The sequence below is a fragment of the Mastomys coucha genome, unplaced genomic scaffold (genome assembly GCF_008632895.1).
Source record: "Mastomys coucha isolate ucsf_1 unplaced genomic scaffold, UCSF_Mcou_1 pScaffold20, whole genome shotgun sequence".
Classification (NCBI taxonomy): Eukaryota; Metazoa; Chordata; class Mammalia; order Rodentia; family Muridae; genus Mastomys; species Mastomys coucha.
The window spans coordinates 61,019,615-61,042,426 of NW_022196903.1; the positions used below are offsets into that span (position 1 = coordinate 61,019,615).

The 22,812-nt window shown below is 41.4% G+C and overlaps 1 protein-coding gene across 1 annotated transcript in view; it reads left to right on the forward strand.

Annotated features, from left to right (window-relative positions):
• Window positions 1-22,812, forward strand: part of Gng12 (G protein subunit gamma 12) — a 123,657-nt gene that overhangs the window by 48,805 nt on the left and 52,040 nt on the right. The window contains exon 3 of the mRNA XM_031382087.1: window positions 4,894-4,946. The gene's annotated coding sequence lies outside the window, so the exon portion shown is untranslated. The remainder of the gene's footprint in view (window positions 1-4,893; window positions 4,947-22,812) is intronic.

A 22,812-nucleotide genomic window follows, 5' to 3' on the forward strand; every position in this document is an offset into this window, starting at 1 on the left:
TTTATAAATTTTAAAGAATATGACAAAAAAGATATTGTAGGTGTTGAAGGGGGGGTCTCTGGGAGGAGCGGTGGTACAAAAGAGAAACAAGAATGTGACTCAATTCTATTTAATTAAAATATGTTTTTAAATGTTAACAAATTCAGATAAATTTAAATCATGTAACTTTTCTCATCATAATGCAATAAAAGTTTAAAAAATGCAAAAAATAAAAAATAAAATTTATATTGAGAAAAATGTATGTATTTTCAGTATTGCTATAGACAAGCATCTACAGAAGACTGTTCAATTGATTGTTGTTTTATATCAAACAACTTTTATAATACTCATTTTTATTGTTATACTATTTTATAAATTTTAAAGAATGTGACAAAAGAAGATAGTGTAGGTATTGAAGGGAAACAAGAATGTGATTTAATTCTATTTACTTAAAATATGTTTTTAAATGTTAAGGAATTCAGATACATTGAAATCATGTAACTTTTCTCATAATGCAATAAAACTTAACCCGCCCCCCAAAAAAAGAAATTAACTTCTTACTGTTTCTGCACATTATTAACCTGTGCAGGCCTTACATCAGAAACACCATTCACCTTATCACTGCTGCATCCTCAGTACTTTGTAAATCTCTCAGTAAGCACTTGAGATAACAAAAATCAAAATACAGACCCATAATTTGGTTGTGAATGTCAGAATGCCGCTGATACTCATGTTCGTGAGAAGGTGGTAGGTGATGTGTGTAATTCAGTAGACACTGCAGCTAACAGCATTGACATGTGAATGTGTGCTGGGCCACAGTTCTGGTGCAGGTTTTAGGATAAGTTCGAGAGAGCTATTTCTCACTGGAGGTCTTTGCATGTGTCTGATCCTAAAGCTGCCTTTTCTACTGTTAAAGGACCATGCCCTTATGTAAACTTTCTTCCTGTGGTCATCCAGGAGGCATTTAGAGAGATGCTATAGAACTCATAGGCCATTTCCTAGCAATCAAGGACAGTTCTCATCGTGGGTCTCTTTTCTCCAGTCAAAGCCATTGTATGCAGCATGTAGGTGTGCTTTCCATGTCAGACCCATATGTAGAGGCCAGAAAGGAAGCTCTTTCAGTAAACTGCTTACTTGCTTTGCAACTATAAGGACTGAATTCAAACCCAAGCACCTTTATACAAAAGGTAGTTATAGTAATCCAAGTGCTACACAGAGAGTAGTAACACAAGTCCCTGGTCCTCACTGGCTGTCAGCCTGGCCTTCATGGAGAATTCTAAGTCAAAAAGAGACTCAGAAACAGGTGGATGGTGCCTTAGGAACAACCCCCAAGGTGTGCTTTGGCCTACACACACAAGCAGACACGTGCATGCACACATGATCCATATCCATGGTATAATCAAAGTGATAAATCTCTTGGAGATGTGATTAAGTCAGTGAAACTCAGTTATTTATGTTCCCTCCTGTACCAAATAGACCAAGGAAGTACTTGGTAATGGCTGGATTTAAAAGACTAAGATAAAATGTGCTTTGTTGAAGTAGATGTACCCAGAGGCTCTTTACTCTGTGTTTTTATGAGGCCCTGTGTCCTATCCTTGCAGTGCCACTTTTCCATGTGTGTCTTTATTGAGCACCAACTGTATACTGAACATTTTAGGTCTTGGAGACTCAAAGATGAGGTATAGAGGTGGTTCTCAACCTTCAAGGCTTCTGTAAAAGTCTGCAGAGAGACCAGCACATCACAAACTAAAGCCCAAGAGCTACTGCGGCAGTTGGTGTAAGGATGGCGAGAAGGGTAGTGGGACCAAGTGGGTACTGGTTCAGTGTAGCTGTTAGAGCACAGGCTCCAGAAGCAGATTGTCTGGCTTCACCATCTACTGCTGCTACCTGCAAGCCTTGTGACCTTAGGCTACTGACTTCTCTATGCCTGTGTATCTACCTGCTAAATGGAGCAATAAAGGGTGACTCACAGAATTACTGACAGCATTAAGGGAGCTTGTGGTGTGTTGGTACCTGGCTCCATAAAGACCAGCTTTTACTGTACCCGCTGCCTGCTGTGTGTTTGTCAGCTGAGAAAAAATGCTCCAGCAGGGAGCATAGTTATTGCCGGGCTGGTTGGCTGGGAGGTCTGGAGGACTGAAGAATAGCATGTCCATGGGGAATGGTGGAAGTGAGACAACTGGGAGGCTGTGTGAGTCTTCTTGCAGGTTGGGTGTGACTCTGAAGGACAGTGTGCTGCCGCCCCAGCCTGCAGGTTATGAGGTGTCATGGATGAGCTGGCCAGTTCACCCTGTGGGTCTAAGTTTCACTTCATTTCTGTCCATGCATTAGTAAAGTAAAAGGATGTGATTTTTCTTCTGCTTTATTCTTTCGGCCTTAACTCCCTACTGCAGCTAAAACAGATGCATGTATGTATGTATGTATGTATGTATGTATGTATGTGTGTGTATATATATATATATATATATATATATATATATATATATATATATATATATATATATATATACTTGTGACTTTCTGGAGAATGATAAAGAGATGGCCTTTTGCTGAGACAGATGACAGACACAAGGTGCTCTGTAGATCACACATGATCCTCCTCTCCTTCCCTTCCTTCATTCAAGCAGATGCCAGAGTCATTGCACTGCTTGACTCCAGGCTTTTGGTTTTCATGTTCCCAAGCCAAATTGTTTTCAATTTTTAAGCATGAAGTAACTCTCCCATCTGGCATTCCTGTTACTGTCTAACCATATTATCATGAAAACTGATTTTGATAATTAATGCTTATAATTAAAATGAAAGGAATATCTTATTTGGAAATGTTCCGATTTAATTGAGCATAGATTTGCTACAAATAGGGACTCTGGAGGCAGAGCCTACCACCCTCTGAAAGCCACAGGCAAGGCTTGTATTTTCACTGTGCTTCATTACACACTTCCCACAACAAGCTGCCTTGAGGATTAGTGGAGGTAAAAAGAACAAGAGCAGGTCCTGCAGGCACCTGAACAGTACTGAGACGGATTTCTGCTAAGACAGGTAGTGACAGATTATTTCAAGAAGGAAATGGTGACTGATATCTCCATTTTGGCAGCTGGGGAAATGTCTCAGTGGATAAAAGTCTTTGCTGCCCAAGCTTGAGGACCTGAGTTTGGGTTACCAGCACCATGCAGCGGTACACATTTTTTACTCTAGTGTTGTAGGGCAAAGACAGGCAGTCCCAGGACCTCACTGGCTAGGCAGTTTAGCTGAAAGGGTAATTTTAAGGTGTGAGAATGAGAGGGGAGCCCCTTGGTCCAGTGCAGCTTGATGACTCAGGATAGGAGAATGCTAAGCAGCTGAGACAGTACTGGGTGGACTGGTGTAGTACTCTCATAGAGGCAGGGGGGAGGGAAGAGGTTGATGGGGGCTTGTGAAGGGGAGACTGGGAAGGGGGATAACATTTAAAATGAAAATAAATAAATTAACCAAAAATAAATAATAAATAAATAAGATTTGATGAGGAACCTTATCTCAAAAAAGTATGGAGGGAGAGCTGGAGAGATGGGCCAGAGATTAAAAAGCATTTTTTGCTCCTGAAAAGGACCCTATGGTACACATGAGTGCAGCCAAAACACTCATATACAGAAAATAAAAATAAATAAGGTAGGATGGAGAGCAATAGAGAAAGACATGTCACATTACCTCTGATCTCAACACATGTATGCATGTGCATACTCACGCCATACATTGATAAGCATTATGTATATGTGTTACATGCCCCCCCCCATTACAGTTGATTTGCTTTGTAGCTTGGTTTTCACTGAAAGCTGAAATACTCACTGAAAATATTGTTCTCAATCTGTTCTAGTCTATGTGTAGCCGCTGGCTGTCATGGACTCTTATTGTGGCTATCCTGAGAGGTACAGAATCTTAGTTTAGTTTTAAAAATCAAGCAAGACCCAGCAATGGTGGCACACGCCTTTAATCCCAGCACTTGGGAGGCAGAGGCAGGTGGATTTCTGAGTTCGAGGCCAGCCTGGTCTACAGAGTGAGTTCCAGGACAGCCAGGGCTACACAGAGAAACCCTGTCTCAGAAAAACCAAAACCAAAACAAAACAAAATAAAAATCAAGCAGGGGAAGAATTGAACAGCTGCAGGTCAAAGGCCACAAAGAAGCAGATGTAAGGTGAGGAAGTAGAAGCTACAAACATGGACTAAGATGAGTAATGTGTAGGAAGGATTTGAGTTTTTCTTGGGGCTTACCAGTGCTGCTTGGGGACCATTTCTCAATGTATGTATGTAATATCTCATAACATCATGCTATCAACCTCAATATATACAATAAGCTTTATTTAAATGAAAGAAATATAAAATAACTTTAGGTTTTATGTGGACTTCATGTTCTAATATTGTTTTTAATCATTCAAATGTCTTGTCAAGACTTTCATCTGCTTTTTATTTTTTTGACGTAGCTTACATTATATTTCTCTTGGGGCTCACCATTAATGATAGGGCAAAATTTTGTTGTTTACATGCTCAGGTGACTGCATTAGAGAGCCTGGCACATCCCTCCTTTTGTCATTCAAGTTAGGCTTAATCCTAGCAGGAGTTGTGGAGTTGTGGGAGCAGAGCAAGAGTGACCACGGAGGAAGCTTGTGCTCACTTGGAGAGTTTGGATGAAAACACTACCATTTATAGTTATGCCGGCCTCAGCCCTCCAGCCACTCTCTGAGGCAGATGCAAGAATGCCTTCTATTCAGGAAGTTGAAGTATGTAGGCAAAAATTCACTCTCTACTCTAGTAGGAGGCAGGAACAAGCTCTGTTAATCTGTAACTAAAAGAATAAATAGTCGGCATTACACAGTCACTTGGGATGAAAGCAGATCCTTTCCACATGTGATTCACTCCTGGAATGTCTGTTTAATTCTCTTTCAGATTCACCCCACCATTTAAAACCTGGAGGCATTGGACCACACAAAGCCTTGCTGGTAAGGTCTTCTTCATTCATTACTCAAAGTGGCTATGTGGAGTTGCTTTTAAAATGCTAGTCACATTTTTAGTCAAATGCATCCCTAAAAAAAAAATGTTGAATATTTATTTGCACATTTTTTTCTCTGAATGATTTATGATTTATGAATTTTCCATGCCTTAAAAAATGTTTCTTGTTTTATTGGTTTTTTTTTCCCCCAAAGAATTGAGGAAGAAGTGGATCTGTGACACATGCCAACAGCTATTAAACTAAAACCTTCTATATAATGAAGCCCTTTCCAGATCCATGTTGATGTCCTCCTTGTTTCATATAGTATGCAAAACACCAAAGCGTTCCTTGGCTAAGGAATCCAGACTTCACCTTGAAGTATGTTGGAGTGAAAATGGTTGCCCAGCTACTACACGTTAGGCTGTACTCACTTTCATTGTGTTGTTTTACAATTTTTCATTATGTGTACGCATGTGTGGAGGTGTGTGCACATTTTATGCGGAAGCCTAAGAGATGGTTGTTGGTCACCATCTGAATGTTGGTGACTGAGCTGTCCTCGGATCCTCCATAAGAGCAGCCAGTGCTCCACCCCAGGCCATAATTAGTGCTTTGTATTCTTTCTCCTCTAACCTTAGTGTGACTGACTGGTATACTGACAGTACCTCAGAGGTAGGAATCACTTGCCCTTTTTTTTTTTTCAAGTGAAAAGCATGTGAGGATTAATATGGTATCACTTCCTAGTCTTGCAGCTGTAGACTGAGTGTGGTGTTAGCTTGTTGCTCTATAATAAGCCACCCCAAATTTATTCCTCAAATACCAGTTGTTTATCTTCAAATTCTGGGGAGGGTTGGGGGAGTTCAGCTCAGTTATGTGATTCTTCTGGTTTGAGCTGAGACTATTCATGAATAACGTCCAGGTAAATGAGGCTTTGTTTTGTTGGTCACGTGGCTATTGGCTGAACTGTTTATAATGCCTGCCCCATGGATAGAGTCTCCTCTTGGTGCCACATTAACTGTCCTTCAAGATGTCCCCTGCTCTGCTCAGAAACCATCTCCACCTTTTGCACTACCCATCACACCAGCCCGGGCATCCCTCTTCGGGTTTTCTACCCTTACTACCTGCGTGCACCATTCTCTCTTGCTCACTTTTTCCTTTTCTCTTTATTCTTTGTGTGTGGTATTTGTGTTCAAGGCAGAGGTAAACCATGGGTGTCATTCCTCAGGAGCCACTGACCCTGTCTTTTGCTTTTGTTTGTTTTTTTCCCCCTAGACCTGTAGATGACCAATTAGGCTGTCCTCACTGGCCAGCAAGCCCAGAACTCTGAGTGTCTGCATCACCAATATTGGGATTATAAGCACATGCTGCCACGGTGGTATTTTACATGGAGACTGAGGATTGAATATGGGTCATCAAATTTGCATAGCTAGCGTTTACCTCCTGAGCCATTTCCCTCATCCCTAGGCTTTGTTGTTGTTGTTGTTGTTGTTGTTGTTGAAGGGGACGGTCAGGTTAATCTGTTCACCATCATGTAAGGCATCTTATTCATTCTTCTTCCCCCTTCTCTTGTTTTTGGTTTTGGCTTTAAGGCTCAGTCATTTTAACCATCTGTGATTTCACCTGCTCCAGCCTCTTTAACAAGCCAAGCATGTCCACTTTTTTTCACTTTGCCTACTCTACCCTTTTGAGGGGCCTTTGTTAACTCTTTGAAAGCAGAAATTTGCATCTGCCTTCCTTGTGGCCCTACAACACAGGCAGAAAGTATAACAGATACTTAGTTAAGCAGAAAGCAGCCCAGCCCTGCCCTCATTCACACCACCCTTCACCCCAGCTCATCAGAGTCACAGGAGAGCCTGCAGAATAGGCCTGTTGCTTTCATTCATCAGGCTTGGGCAAGACCTACTTGGATTGCCACTTCACAGCTTGGCAATCCAAGAACAAGGAACTTATGGAAAGCTTGTGTTTAAGCACATCTCTACGAGTTTTCTTTCTGAGCTGCAGTTTTCTTGTCTGGAAAGAGGGATGATACTTAACTCAAAGCTTTCCAGAAACGAAGAAAAAAAAGTTGTGTGTGAAAATGTTGTATAGACCATAAGGTAGAACTGAAAGACATTAATTAATGTGGATCTCTGACTACTCGTTAGTTTGAAGAGAGAAATTTCCTACATAGTAGTGGGAGAGGAACAGACAGTGGGAAGTTGAGAGGAAATGGTAGAAGGGGGAGATTTAATAAAACAATATCAGTGGTAATAATTAGGGGATGCTGTCTGCAGTCACCGAGCTGTCTGCTTACATACAGATTTCCTGGAACATTCCTCATCCATTTACAGAGCAATATTTTTCTTGAGATAGTGTCAGTCTCACTGTTTATTCCTGGCTGAACTGAAATTAAAAATCCTCCTGCTGCAGCCACCCAAGTGCCAGGATTACAGGTATCACATCATACACTACTCTCATAGGTACCATTTTTATTGTGTGTGTGTGTGTGTGTGTGTGTGTGTGTGTGTGTGTGTGTGTGTACATACACATATACACACACATACACATTGGTTATTTTTATGTGTGTATATTTTCTTTTATATTATTCAAAATACCTAGATCTACCTGTCCCTGACAACGATCTGATGTTAAAGTTATCAATCATTGACAATTAGACTTACTAGGAGAATTTCATTCAGAGAAACGATTTTAATTCAGTCAAGATTGTTACTAAAAAGGCTTCCAGAATTCTATGGAGACTGGACTATTCGTGGAAGGAAATTTCCTTTGGGACTATGTCTTCCCTTAAATAAGTTATCTATTTATTAGTTAGAATTATTCTGCTTGTAATCAACAGAACTCCAACTTAGACTAGGTTACTGACTTATGTAGCTGGTATGTTTGTCCTGCACAGTTGTGTTGAGGGTTCAGGGACCTTCATCCAGTCATTTATATTCTCTCAGAGACCTTCATCTAGCCATTTATATTCTCCTTAAGTGCTGTTCTCCTTAAGTCCATCAGTGCCATCCTCATCTATGCACTACACTCCATAACCACACCACAGTGGCATCTGTAACCATTAGTGTCAGCTGATATTCTTGCAGCTTGTATCTTAATGAGAGTAACTCTTCAGCCATAATTCTAAGAGTAGTACCAAGGAAGTATTTTCACTGGCCTGGTTTGCATAGCCTGTTGGATTCAGCATGATTACAAGTGGGCAGTAGACGGCAAGCAGTATCTCTTTGACCATGCTGCTCATATGTCCCATGACAGAAGCAAGTCCACCAATACCAAATGTGGTGGTTTTCTTATGGGGGGGTGAGTTTTCACAACAAGAAGGATGGGGGAAAATATGCCAGGCAGATAAAATCTCTAAGTACCACAGTGGTCTGATTTAGAAATTTTGTAATTTGGAGTCAGTTAAACTTGAAAGGTTGAAAATTAGATGTAGCCTTGATATGTTATGATCCAGGCTATGAACAGTGAGCATATGCCAGGAATGAGAGTGAGTGGCCTTACTTGGGGTTTGGTGGGAAGCTCCTGGGTTGAGGAGCCTTAGAGTAGTTGGTACCTGGAGGCAGCGGTTGAGCTTCAGTGGATCTGCAGACTCCTTATTGATTTACAAATCCGTGTGCACAATAGACAGTGTTCCATAACTCTGTCACTGCCTCCTGCTGATAAACCATTGTTTGACTTAACTGTGGCTGTTTTCAATTTGGCTAGTTTAGTCTCTGGCATTAGCCTCTGTTCTTGGCTCACCTATTGAAGTTTACTGTCCATTATAAACATGGCTGCTTGTGGAACAGACAGTGATGTCAGTGGCTGAGCATTTTGCCTTAAATTATATATTCAGTTTTCCAGCTTTATGTATAAGGTTTTCACAGTCATAGCTGCCATTTACCTAATGCCAGGTTCTACTAAATACTTTATGTGCATTATCTGAACTACATATTTCTACATGACTAACTCCAAGAACCTCAAATCTGTCCCAGTACATCCTGCTGGCACCAGCACCTTCGAGCTGCCATTCTGGAAGCCCAAGACAAATCTCTTTTGTTCTTCTTACATCTGTGTGTTCTTGTAGGCCCCATCTTCACCTTTCCATGCACAGGTGGTAGGATCAAAGCCCCAACATTGGAAGACACTGCTAAAATCATGTGGTTCATTGGTTTTGTAGTCTATCCACACTGTCCAGATCCACACTGTCTTAGTTAGGGTTTAATTGCAATTAGGAAATACCATGACCATGGCAACTCTAATAAAGGAAAACATTTAATTGGGTCTGGCTTACAGTTCAGTCCATTATTGTTGTGGTTGGAAGCATGGTGGCATGCAGGCAGACATGGTGCTGGAGAAAGGAGCTGGGAATTCTACATCACAATCCACAGGCAGCAGGAAGTAACTGAGATACACTTCCTACAACAAAGCCACACCTACTCCAACAAGATTGGGTAGATAACTGTGTGATCCTGGCCATGCTGCCTGTCTCTGAGCCAGTTTCCTTATCTGTCAGATTGGATAAATACCAATCTTATGGAATTGTTTAAGGGACTAAGCGAGGGTCATACTCCACCCCAACACACACACACACACACACACACACACACACACACACACACACATGCTCAGTTAAAAATTTGCAGTACTCTCTAGGGAAGGCCAGCTCCTTTTCCAGCTGCTTACCTTTGTGTCTCTCTGTGTGCCACACTTAGGAGAATGCAAGGGACTGTGATGTGTTGGCTTTTCTGGGGAAGTTCACCCAGATAGGACAGCAACATAAACCAAAATGCAATTCCACCAAAATTTAGCTCAGCAAATTAGTATTTTTTTTAAGCTTATTTACAGAGCATGGGGGCAGTGCTGCCTTCCAGACCATGATTATCCTGAATGCCCTATGTCAGAAACAAACAACTGACTCATTTGTGTCTTTCCACAGTGTCACCGTTTCTTGAATAACAATAAATCTATAGGGTATGGTAGTTTTCAATGAGGCAAACTCTGATTCTTTTATTCAAATCTTAATTACTAATATTAGTTCTCAGATCACATACTATGTATCAAATAGTGACTATCTCTTTGTTCATGCATGTATGTAAGTTATAGAGTGACTTCATAAGATTAAAGAGACAGAAAGTTTAAGGGGCTTCAGAAGCCATAGCTGGGAAACTGACAGAGATACACAAGTCTCTCTTGGTAAGATAACCAAACCAAACCAAGCTGCAAAGAAGCTGAAGCAGCAGCAGTTATGAGTGTCACCATAGTCATCAAGGACCAAGGCCAGACAGCCTCGCAGGAGGATGAGCCGGGTGTCAGTGGAAGAAGGTTATTGGCAAAAGGAGGGCCCAAGTCAAGCTGAAAGGACAGTCTGGCGTCCTCTGCCTGTTGGTCCTTGATTGTCATCAATGGTCAGATGACAGGTCACTGAGGCTATTGCTAGTAACACTACTAGGTAATGTCCAGGTTAGGGGGTTCCAGTCTTCCTTTGGTCTGCTCTGTCTGGTAAGTATTTGGACCTGGTTTTTGTTTTGTTTTGTTTTGATAGGATTTTAGTATGCCCATGGCTCCCTATAGTCTCCATTTACTCTGATTAAGTTTATAGGGTGGCACCCCCTCTGGTCACATGGTTCTGCTCTTGTGACCATTCAAGTACAGAGCCATCTTCCATCCTCAAAATAATGTCAAAGCTGTTTAAAAGAACACAGTCTCTGTGGCAAGGCCCATCTGAAAACCTTTTACATAATGAAGGTGGCATAGAGCAGAACAGTCTGAGCAGCAAGTGAGGCCAAGCAGGTGCATCACTGAAAATGCCCACCTCATGGATAATCATCCCATGGAGGCCCTCTTCCAGATACCCTTCCATTTCCTGGATACTCCAGCGCATCTCTCAAGAGCCTTTGAATCTGGGAATGTGGGGAATAGAAAGTTGATCTTGTGACTGTCCCTTTCTCTCTCCACTAGAGAACAGTCAGTAACTGCATTACCATTACCATAGGCCTAGCTACTGCTGTTTTGTTGTGCTGATTAGTGGTTCTTGGTACTTGACCAAGAATGGTCTACTTTTAAGATGGCGTGCATGAGCTCAACGTGTTATTTCTGGAGGGAGAAACAGTCATTCTACAACAGGCTGATGGAGAAAATTGGCCTTGTTATTGAATTCTTGTGCAGCTTTGTCCAGGACTCCCCACTTTACCTCTCTGTACCTTCCATGATCCTGTAGTACTGGTTTCTGGACACAGCCTCTGGTTTCCAGTCCTCTCTCTCATCTGTTGTAAGGGACACTCGGGCTGCCTTCAAGAGCTCAAGATGCATGTGTTTCCTTACTTGTGCTGTGGAGGGAACATCCATTTACTCTTGAGATTTTGAACAATCTCTCTCACATTTGGTTCCTTGGGTAGATGTTACACCATTGTCCAGGGATTTGGCCAGAAGCTGCCTTTAAAGATAGCCTCTATGCCAGGGCCAGAAAGTGGGAGAGGGAGGGGTGGCAGGCATGGGGAAGGGGGAGGCAACAGGGGTTTGTTTTTGTTGTTTTGTTTGTTTCTTTGTTTTTTGGAGGGGAAACTGGGAATGGAGAAATTTACATGTAAATAAAGAAAATATCTAAAAAAAAAAAAAAAAAAAAAAAAAAAAAAAAAAAAAAGGATAGCCTCTATGAACTCCTCTCAAAAGACTAACCCTATTGTGCCCACCACCTTGGGGTTGTAGAAGTCAGAACATTTTCAAGAAATCTTCCTCCAGTAGTGTTGTCTATTTCTACTTACCTGTTCTGTTTATACCCTTGTTATGGCTCCTAGAATGGTTAGGTTGACTTCTTAGAAATGTCCATGTTATGGTCTAATCCTTCCTTGGGAATTTCTTATCTGTCACATCTTCATGTTCCACTGTAATATCATGTTACATTAAGTCAGCTCTGACCCAGGACAGAAAACTCCTCTCCAGAAACCTAAAAAGGGGGTCTTCACCCAATTCTACCTTTCCAGGTAAAAGAGTTGTGTGTCCTCACAGGTGCGTGCGTGCAGGTGTATACACACTATGAGGTACTTTATTTGTGCAAGAGGATTCTAACACGAGTCTCAGGTACCCTGTTCTCGTAAGCACATGGAAGCTTTTGACTGATGTCCCTGGGTAGATTTCATTGCCCTCATATCAAAGTATACTTGATGAAATCTAGTGCCTCTGTGGAAACTGCTCAGTCACCATTTCTCATGCTCAGCACCCTGACAGAGTTTATCTTGATCAGAGAGATGATTTGCTGTGCATCATGAGGGTGTTTTGATGAGGAATCTGCACAGAGCTTATCGGTTCCACAAAATCAAGCTTTGTGGAATGTTCCACCTCTTCACAGAAGAGAAGAGACCCTTTTTTGCTATAGAAATAGTCCTTCCTACCTGTTTCATCAGCTTACAAAATAGTGGATTTTATTATTTTTATTTAATATGTTTCATGTATTTATTATGCTTTGTTCTAATGCACCCCTATCCCTGTCTCTTATTCTCTTTTCCCTTCCCATTGGTCTGCTTCATCACTCTAAATATTGTTCTTAGGAGCCAGCAGCTGTTTCTCATTCTAAGGTGAAGCACTTAGAATTCAGCCTTGAATCTGTGGCCCTGCTGCCTTAGCTTCCTCAGTACTTGGATCATAGTTTTAGACCTCGACCCCAACTACAATGAAGGGAGCAGTTCAGTCCAGTAAGTGACACGTTATTAAGGTTTTCAGGTCAGCTAAAATTAGAGTTACTTGTAGCACAATGGTCTAACAATATATTAAAGGTGTTTGGGGCATTATAACATTCTAAGTGTGCATGTTATATTTTCTGTCCATTGACGAAGATGACACAGGATATAGTTCTCAACTCACTCCCACAGACCCACATAGCTTCATGCCCAGGTGATTCTGGGAGTCAGGAGCTCAGAAAGAAGAACTGAAGCCCTCAACTGCTTGGCTGCTTCTCTTAGCCTGAAAACCTATTGAGGTTTCCACATGATCATTTGAAGACCTGGATACAGACACGAAATACTTCACACACTCGTACTAAAACATGCTGCTTATATATGTCTTAGTTACTTTCCTATTGCTGTGTTAAAACACGGTGACCAGTGCAACTTCCTGAAAGAAGAGTTGATTTCGGGTTTACAGTTTAAGAGTGATAATAGTTCATAATGGCAGAGCAAAGGAAGCAGGTGTCAGGGGACTGGAGCAGCAGCTGAGACCTCACATTTCCAACCCCGAGCAGGAAACAGTGACAGCCAACTTAATACTGTCTTTCAAAACCCCAAAGCCCACCCCTGAGTCAAACACTTCCTCCAATAAGACTGCACTTCCTAATTCTTCCCAAACTGCCACCAAATGGAGAGAAAGTGTTCAAATCTATGAGTCTTTGGTGGCCATTCTGTTTCAAACCACCACAGTGCACCTTTTGAAGCAGGGAGGAAGATGTTGGACTAAGAAGCCAGAGATTTGTGCCTTCATCAGTTACAGAACCACGTGGACAGTGACTTATGCTGAGTCTCAGTTGCTTCGTCCGTTCATGAGATAATTCACTTGCATAATATGATCACCCCACTACAGGAAGCACGGCACATGATGAGCTTACTGCACATCCCTCTGTAGTCAGCACTCAGCCTTCTGCAGTTTCAAGTATTATTTGTACATGGCTAGAAGGAGTTATATGTGTCTCATACGACATTTTGAAAACTTTTAAAGTCATTTTTAAAGTAGACCACTTTATCAGATTGTTTAAATCAAACAGGAGTTTGAGAGTAACCTAAAATATGTATTTGCTTTAAAAAAAAAAAAAAAAACTATGTTGGGCTGGATTGATGGCTCAGTAGATTAAGGCACTGGCTACCAAAACTGGTAACCTAACGTCTATTACCAGAACCCACATAGAAGGTGAGAATTGATTCCTGAACATTGTCCTTTGACCTTCACACACATGCTGACATATCCTGCACACAGTCACACGGATGAATAGTGCTATTTTTAAAAACATCGTGTTGTGAAGTTCATTAGTCATTTTACAGTGTGAGAACCCAGTGCTTGGGTAGTAAGGATTAACTTCCTACCTGTATCCTAGATCGAGTCATTTTCAGGGGGATAATAGTGTCCAGTGTCATGGAAAGGAAAGGAAAGCTTGCAGCACTTGGTGCAGGCATGCATACCTGAGCCCTGAGTTTGTGATGGCCATTGTTTTCCTGTCACAGTATCAGCTCCATTGCATAGACATGCATTTGAAGAATACTTTATTCTTGTGATAAATGGTGCGCGGCACCATGAAGACACTTTTATGTGTAAAGTTGCTGTCTGGTTTGTTTGAGAAAGAATAGTTGGCAATTAAGAAGCTTATAGTTACCAAACTAGTACATATAAAAAGCAGCCACACTGACCTAATTAAACAGCTTTCCCTTTTTTAGATCTCATTTCATTGTTAAAACGAGACAGTGATTTTGCTATCAGATTATATGTATTTTTACAAGGATTAGGAAAATACATATTTACAGCCATGTTTAGATAACTGCTCTAAGTTCAGATGTTTATTTTGCTTTCGTTCAGCAAAAGAATAGGTGCCAACAGGAAGTTGAGCAGAGAGTGTGACTGACTTCCCTTGGGAAGAAGGGAGGCTTAGAACCCTGTGCTGATACACACAGGATGGGCAGGAACAGAGAAGGGCTAAGCAGGAAGGTGCCTTTTCATGTGGCAGGCACTCCAGAGTCCCCTCCAGGGCAGTCCAAAGTAGATGAAGCTCCAGTTAGTTCCATTATCCTGTAGTCCTTACAGGGCATGTATAGGACGTGTATAGAGTGTGAGGGCTGCATTGTTTGGGGCTGAGCTAGTTTAGTAGTCTGTGTTTTGTAACACATGCCTGTGCACTTCTGGTGAATGAATAACCAGATGAGCGAGAAACCCATGCCTGTGCTGCTCTTGACAACACCTTTTGAGCAGCAAATCTTCCTTTATGTGGAAGATAAAATATGACTAGGCACTTGCACAAAGGGAAGCGGTAGATGGGTCTACAGCATTCAGCAGACCTCTTTACACCTTTAACACGGTTGGTTACCAAATGTTTACTGAGTATCTTCCTTACGCTTGAGCCCATAGGATTTTTTTTTTTTTACAAGCTTGTGGTCTACTCTGAATGGCCTTAGAGGAACAAAAGGTTTATAGACATACCTTGTCCACCTTTGCAACCTTCTCCAAAAGGAGGGCCCACGACAGTGGTTTACCTCCTAAGTCGCAGTTCTTATGGCAGCAGTCAACCATTCCCATTCCAGGAGCTCATGAGACCTGATAAATATTGCATTGTTTGGTTATTTTTTTGTTTTGTTTTTGACACAGGGTCTGCTCTGTAGACCAGACTATCCTCAAACTTGTAATAATCCCCTGACTTTCAGATCATCTGATTTCAGGTATATATATATAAGCAAGCCTGGCTTTAGTTTTGTATTCTTTTTTAAAGAAGACTCTCAAGGTAATGTAAAACTCAGAACCTACAAAAGTTGTATCTGAGTGTAAGTATAGCAGGACTGATTGTCACACCTCCAGGCCCTTCCTTTGCCCTGCCGTGTGGTCATCAGCATGCAACCACTAGGTCCACAGCCTACAACAGGCTCTTGGCCGGAGGTAGGGGCTAAGCCTGGATGTTCAGTGAGGACTCTTGACCTTTTAAAGAAGGAAAAACAACCCAGGTTGAGGGGAACTGCTGCCAGAGTCACTCGTGGCCACCAAGCACTTCCATGATATGATGAAGTTCCACTGCTCCTCCATGAAGGGAGGCTTTCACTCTCAGGCCTCCAATGCAGTTGTGGCCGACCAGAAGCCCCACACAGGAGGCATTCGAAAGGAGCCTTGGAAGCAGCCACTGGCTAAAACAAACACTGGAAAATTCTCCTTTAAAAAGAAATCTGTGGCAAAACCATGGCCATGACCCAGGCCTTAGGAGAACCATCCAGCCTGCAAGACTGTACAGATAAGTATTGACGTATACCCCATCACTCTCAGCCCTTAAGTGTCTCTTGCCTCTCTCTGCATAAAAGAGCTAAAGCACTTTGCTCATCAGTCTGAGTGATATGTACTGAGCAGAAAAGGGAGGAGGGAAAAACCCCTGTGGGAAAACCCGTGTGAAGGTGACTTTTCCCGTAGAACACTGGCCATCCTCGCCCCCTGGAGGAGGACTAGAGAATGACTTAACACAGGCCATCCCAAGCATAGAATGTTCCTTCTGCATTCCTTGAGAGTATTATTAGAAGTTTAGAGTTGGATGCCCGTTTAAAGTGGTAAAGAGTGAAATGGTTAAGATGCCATTAAGTTGATGTTTTATACTTATTAAATACACAGTGAACAGTTAGCAGAACCTGCCACTGCTGCAGTCACATCAAATTATCACTAGTGTTGTGCATCCTCTCCCTCTTTAATACTTTACCAAGGAGGCTGTAAAGATGGCTCAGTGATTAGGAGCATGTACTGCTCTTCATGGAACCTGAGTTCAGTTCCTACTGTCCGTATCAGGTGGCTCATACCTGCCTGTAACTCTAGCTCCGAGGGATCCAACCTTTGACCTTAGCAGGTATCTGTACTCGCAAACAATTAAAAAAAATAAAACAAATATTAAGAAGAATTTGTCAGGGATAAAAAGGTGATCGATCAGAAAACAGAAACTTTCAACTATGAACTGAATATATATATCTGGAGTCTTGAAAACAAAATCAGTTTACTCTTAAGTTATTGGTGTTACTACTAGCAATGCTGGGGGGCAGATTCCAGTTACAATTAAATTAAGAAGTAATCTCACCACAACTCTCTACTTTTTGTATATTCAAAGAAGAATTCAAAACAAGCCATGGTTAAAGAGGCCTATAATCTCATCTCTTAGAGAGGTGAGACAGGGACATGGCCCGGTTGTTCAGCGTTGATCGTGTGCTTTATAAATGGAGAGTGTCCACAGGAAAAATCTCACCCTTTGTTCGACTGCAGAACTTCTGTGTTGTGATGGACATGTTGTCATCTTCATCCCCCAAGTGACAGACACAGTGGTGGTGTTTAGTGTTTGCTTTTTCCACAACCTCCTCTTTCCAGAACCCTGGGCACACTTCACACCTGGGGACATGGCACTGCTGAGATCATGTGAGGACATGACACTGCTAAGATCATGTAGTATTCATTATGTCGGGTCAGATGTTTCTCTGGGACTGTTTTTCCTTAAAACAAAATGCACACATGTTGTAAGTTATTATTTTTAAAACACTTGGCAGAAGTATTAATAATTATGGAAAAAATTCTTAAATATTTTATCTTCAGTATTTTATTTCTTCTAACTTTTATATAGGAAAAGGATGAGAGTATCATCAACTTTTTTTTTTGCCTCAGGCTTCTAGAGACCAGTTGCTCTGAACACCCAGCAGGCTTCATTTGCAACAAGTTGATGGGATGTATTTCTCCCAAGACACATTCTTAGGGGACCCCTCTGTTTTCTTTCACCTTCTTTCTCTGAGGACATCTAGAGGTAACAGTGGGTCCTGGGAGGCTGGAATTTCTGCTGATCTCCTTTGTCAACACTCATCTTCACCCTGACCTTCCTTGCCACCCCTGTTACAGAAAGAGCACACGCTCATGTCTACACAGCCATCAGTATCTTTCTCTCTTTTTAGATGTCTTTCCCCACCAATTAAGCGGCCATTAGGAATCTCCCATTAGTACTGCAGTGCTTTGTATAAAATGGCATGTGCCAGCATAATAATGTACATATATGCTCATGTTTACTTTTTTGACTTTTGAGATGAGTCTTGATATATATCTCAAATTGGTCTTGAGCTCAAAATGCTCTTGCTTTGACTTCCTAAATACTAGGGTTTTAGATGTGTGTTGCCACACCTGGCCCCTCCTGTAAACTTTAAATTGTTTTTGATTGCTTATATTGTCAGATACAATGCAAGTCCTATACAAATGTTGTTATGCTGTGTTGTTGAAGGAATAATGACCCCCAAAATCTTGCACATGTGCAATATAAACATGACTTCCTATCCCCTCCCCCGGAATATTTTTGCTATACAGTTAATTAAATACACAGGTGTAGCATACCTGGATACAAAGGCCTGCTATGATGTAAGCTGAAACTGGCCCTGCCTCAGAGGCCCAACCCTCTTGCCTCTGGGCTCCCAGCTACAGCCTTACCTGCTTATTTGGCTTTCTTGAAGAACCAGGCTCTTCCCTGCGGTTTAGAGTACTCCTCCCATATATTCAGAAATCCTCACCTGTGTATTTCATATTCTCCACCCCATTCTGTATTGGTTCTTTTATGTCATTATTGAAGCACTTTATTCCATTCCTACAACACTTGTTCAGAGTAGACACTCAGTAAATATGAACTGAGTAAATGAACAAGAGAACAAACAGATGCATGAGAGGACAGGACTTTTTATAGCCATACTTAAAAGGACATTAAAACAACAGTGTGCCACACATGGTGGCACACACCTGTAGTCCCAGCACTTGGGAGATAGAGGCAGGAAGATCTCTGTGAGTTTGAAGCCAGCCTGGTCTACATAGGAAGTTCAGGACAGAATATCATGTGAATATTCAGGACTAGGACGGCTAAGACAGAATTCCTGGCTGGATGCAGATTGAAAATATTTTTCACATTCCGTAGGATGAAATAGCCTAGTAAGTTCAAGGCCAGTCTGAGCTAAAAAAAAAAAAAAAATCTTAAAATCAGTACCAACAATAACAAAATAATCAACAACCTTTAGTTTGTTAAGGAAAGATATTGTTAGAGAAAAGCCAGTAGATAAGTATTTAACATAGAGATTCAGTTTAGAATTATAGAAAAAATATAATACACTCCTAGGATTTTACAAGGAAATGTTTATCCAAATAGATAGAGCCTCACGTGTCCTTAAAAGTGATGCATAATTGTGCCTGTGGAACCACTGCCAGAGTTGCACACTTGTGCCTTATAAGACAGAAGAAGCTAGCAGCTTCACATTGTGGGACATTCTACTCTGAACAAATACCCACATTGTCAAATACAAAGAAAGACTCGGGAGATACCCGTTTTGTAATGGCTTGAATGAGAAGGGCTCCTATAGGCTTATATATCTGAATATTTGGTTCCCAGTTGGTAGACTGTTCAGGAAGGATTAAATTAGGAGATAGGACCTTGTTGGAGATGTGTCACTGGGGGGTGGGCACTGAGGTTCAAAAGCCTATACCAGGCCTCCCTTTCTTCTTCTCCACCCGATGCTCACTCCCTCTCTCCCTCCCTGACTTCCTTTCTTTCTCTTTTCCTGCAACGCGCTGATCAGATGTAAGCTCTCAGCTACTGCTCTAGCACTGTCTGGCTGTTGCCACACTCCCCATCTTAATAATAATGAAGTATATATTTGCCTGTCTACCTGCCTGTATATCTGTTTTTCTCCCATTCTTTAAGAGGAGATTGGGTTTAAAGTAAGTGCAGTATGATGTTGAAGTTGGAAGGATTTGACTACGTAAAAGGCACTTGTTCTAAGACATAAGCTAGTCTCAGTGGTGAATCTGTAGCCCTGTTCGTCAAGAGTCAAGGAGAAAGGACCACTTTAATTGAGCAGTTTCAGACCACCCTGGGCAGTATAAGGAGACTTGCACCTCAAAATAGCACCATAGTGTATTATTCATAAAAACTGTATTATAAAGAATCTCACATGGAGATACTTTTGCTGAAGTGATACAGCATAGGAAAGATTAGAAGGAATTATAATTTTTGAGACAGGGTTTTGCTAACATAAAAGCAAAGAGTTGGAGATAGAGCTTTGTAAAATGCTTGCCTAGTATGCATAAGACCCTAGGTTTAGCAAAGCAAAGCAAAGGCTGTGTGTCACACAAAAAAATCAGAGTGATCTGTGATCTTTATTTCTCTATCACTATATTCTACTAAATAGAGCTATGTATAGACTAAATATATACATATATAGGTATATGCCAAAAAGTCCTATATACATGTTTTGAGACAGAGTCTCATAGAACCCAGGCTAACCTCAAAGGATGACCTTGAACTTCTAATCTTTCTGTTTCCACTTCTTAGGTGCTAAGATTACAGGACCTGGAGCAAGCACTCTTAACAAATGAGCAATATACTTCTGATCCTTTAAAATAATAGTTTGAGGGTATTCCTATATTGGTTAAGGATTAGCCAAGATGACTTTGTAAGCTTCTCTGGCTCTGGAATTCCTCACTTTCTTTTCAATTCTTTGGTTATAGCAGCCTCTGTGAGCCAGATACCATAACAGTGTCCTTTCTAAAGATGTTTATAGTATATAGGTCAAGTTAGATAAGTCAGAGACTGGCTTCCTGGGCTGGCCGGGACCGTAGGAATCCTGTGAATGCAGCAGTTCCTAAATCAGTGACTTGGGCTTGGGTAGGAATGGCAGACAGTCTGCGCAACTTGCTTAAGGAGATGCTTTGATCTCTTAGAACTGGATATTAAGTGTGAGCTTCCACACAGAGCAGACTGACAAAGCATAGCTTTGTTTACCATGGTCTTCTGTTGTGCCCTGTGGAGGCCCTGGTTGGAGGGGTCAATCTTACAAGAGTTACAGGTCTTATGTAGACTTAGATTGTTCAAAATCTACTTTAGTAAGAGTCCTTAAAACATTTTAAGCTCTCTTCTAGCCCACAAATCAGAAAGAGGTAGGGAAAAAGAAGGGTTAATAGGAAACAGGGTTTGTGGACCTGTTTAGAAGTAGTTCCTTAGGGCAGTTCCAGTCTTCATTGTCAAGATATCAGCAGTCCAGTCCAAAACACTAAACACAAATCAGTAACAGCAGTTCAGTCCAGTCAACAGACACTAAATCCAAATCAGTAGCAGTAGCTCAATCCAGAAGAAATGGAGAGGCTCTGACAATTGGCATGAGTCCATGGAAGCAGCAAGAATACCATGAGAAGTTCTTTGCTGTGTCTCTCTCTACAAAGTCACAACAAGCAATGATCAGCAAAGACCAGCAAAGTGCAAGGTGTACTAATGCAAGAGCTTCGTCAGCAAAGTCCAGTGAGGCACTGCAAAGCAAACCGATGCAAGAGCATCCTCTCTCTGTAGGGATATACTTAGATTTTTTCCTAAACATCATGCACCCTCTCAAGCATCAGCTCCAGCAAAACATCACATGCCCTTTCACAAGACAGCTTCCAGAAAAATACCACATGTGTGTTCTCAACAAAACATCCTCTGGTGCGTCTGCTTCAGCAAAACATCCTCTCAGAAGACAGCTTCCAGAAAAGCATCAGGTGACACAACTTAGTCTCCAAAGAAACCAGAAAATTCCACTTCAGTCTTGTCCACTCTGCTGTTCAGATAAAGGAAGAGGCAGTGGCTGCTGGTCCTAAAGCAAAGCTCTGACTAGAGCCTGTGCTTCTTTATTTATAGCATTACTATAGAGTTTGCCTGGTTGTCCTACCAAGGAAAGCATGTGCTGTGTATATAGATGAGGAAGGTCGCATAAAGGCAGCGTAGTGGAGAACTGCCTAATCTCTGATCCAGTCAGGTGAGTTGCTTGAGTGTTTTACTCATTTGAAATCATTAATAAGACTAAGAGGCCATGTTGTCTGGCTTTTCAGGTTCCAGAGTATCTCTAAGCACCAAGCTCGGCATTCCCCTGGACAGTACCTTTTATCTTTGAACCACTTGAAGGTTCATTTTCCATTCCTGTCATGAGAGCCTTAGGACCCTAGTACATTTTTCCCTCTACTATGAAGCTAAGTCAAATATACACAAATCCTGGGTTAGATTAGAATATTTTTTTCATCTTAGGACCCTTCTCGTAAATACCTCATTATAAAGCTGCCTCACGGTTCCTAGGATTGTATGAGCTAATGTAATGTGAGGGCCTCACACAAAATGAGCATTCAATAATAAACACACACTTTGCAAAAATAGGAAAAAAATCATTAAAAAATATGTTAGTATCTAGCCCAGTAACCTGGAAAGGCACAAGGTTTATTACCTCAAACCAAATTCTGTCAATTTTAAAGCAAGACTAGTAATAGCCACTCTCCAATGTAGGCCTTTTCCAGGGTAAGTTAGTATACAGCAGGCTCCTCATAGTGTCTGGCAACAGAGTCATCTCTGTATGGATAAATGTGCAAGTGGGTTTGGGTGTGGAGGCCACAGTACAGCCTTGGGTGATAATTCTCAGATGACTGGCCTGGAACTTGCCAACTACACTAACCTGACTGGCCAGTGAGCCTCTTGTGTCAGCCTGTCTGTCTTCATCTCCCAGCTTCAGGATTACAACTACGTACCATGAAACAGTTTTTATGTGTGGTTGCTGGGAGTCAACTCAGATTCTCATGCTTACCAGGCAAGCCATTTAGTGGCAGAGTCCTCAATACACACAAGCTAGCATGTTATTTTATAACACTGAGAATGCATGCACTTGCTTACTGCCAAGAGGTCTAGGTTTTCTCTATTTCCTACAGTTGGCTTTGATTTTAGGCAAGTTGTTATATTTCTCTGTGTCTTGAATGAGATCAGGTTCTGCCCAGGACCTTGCATGCCCTAGCTTAAAAAGAATCACATGTTAGCCTCTTGGCCGGCCACTAGGTGTCATCAGTGGTCAACTAATAAACAAAATTTAAAAAAAAAAAAAAAAAAAAAAACTTGAGTGCCCAAGACGGTGTAATTCTAAGTAGAGTCTGGTTGCCTCTGGATGAGGTGGCTGACTTGCCTTGAGGAAAGAGGCAAGGCGTTTCTTCAAGCGTTTGCATATGTGGACTTTCCAGATAAATGTGATTTAGAGCCCAAGATTCTACTCTTTGGTAGAATCATTCAAGGACAGGTTTGTTTGCATGAGCTATTGTTTGTGTCTGGGTGTCTGACTTCTTTAAAAATCTATGAATAAAACCTGCTAGTATTTATTGCAAACTTAATATTTAGA